This window comes from Sinocyclocheilus grahami, unplaced genomic scaffold, assembly GCF_001515645.1.
Source record: "Sinocyclocheilus grahami isolate Dianchi unplaced genomic scaffold, SAMN03320097.WGS_v1.1 scaffold1879.1, whole genome shotgun sequence".
Taxonomy (NCBI): domain Eukaryota; kingdom Metazoa; phylum Chordata; class Actinopteri; order Cypriniformes; family Cyprinidae; genus Sinocyclocheilus; species Sinocyclocheilus grahami.
The window spans coordinates 48,943-49,716 of NW_015507058.1; the positions used below are offsets into that span (position 1 = coordinate 48,943).

Below are 774 nucleotides of genomic sequence, written 5' to 3' on the forward strand. Positions count from 1 at the left end.
TTAATTTTTTGTTCAATACAACCCGTTTCCCCCCCCCCCCCCCCCCCCAGGTATTTCCGCGTACCCCCTCTCTTCCAGTTATTTTTAATTAGACTGCACTTCTTCCATTAAAGGACAATACTTGCCGCCTAAATTGACTTTCCAATGCATTTTTTATCTTTATAAATAGAATATTAATGTTTAAAAAAATAATGTTCAATAGATTAATATGCAATGATGATAAAAAAGTGAAAAGTGATTATTTTAAATACTAAAAGCCCCAGTAGGTGGTGGTAGTCACTGTCTAATGCGTGAGTCATCGAGTCATTTGTTCATTCAGTAACTAAGCAAGTCGGTGTATTTATAAATGAATCATTGAATCAACGATTCGTTCACGAAACACCGCAAAACTAAGCATTTTGTTAGCGTCAGTCAACTTAGGCTAACATAAACAGGTGTTGACAGAAAATATGATTATCCTGACCTTAGCTAATTTACTGAATCAACCAACTCACATCTCCTTTCTTTCTTTCTTTCTTTCTTTCTTTCTTTCTTTCTTTCTTTTTTAATTACATTAAAGTCATCTGTTGCTGCTTCTGGCGTTTCATCGCTGACTGTGCCGCAACCGTGATAACTTTCAGTGAGATATTTTTAGTGTGCACGCGACGTTCCTGGACGCGTGAGTCTGTGCCCTGCTCGATCCTGCTCCTCCGTGGCGATGACAGCGTGCGTTTAAAAAAAAATCATAACAAACGAATTTGAAAGTGGGGGGGACACAAACGTGATTTTGAAAAG

General features: G+C 38.1%; 1 long non-coding RNA gene across 1 annotated transcript in view; it reads left to right on the top strand.

Moving 5' to 3' along the window:
* LOC107573165 (uncharacterized) overlaps positions 1–774 on the top strand; it is a 15,144-nt gene that overhangs the window by 7,621 nt on the left and 6,749 nt on the right. The gene's annotated exons all lie outside the window — the stretch shown is intronic.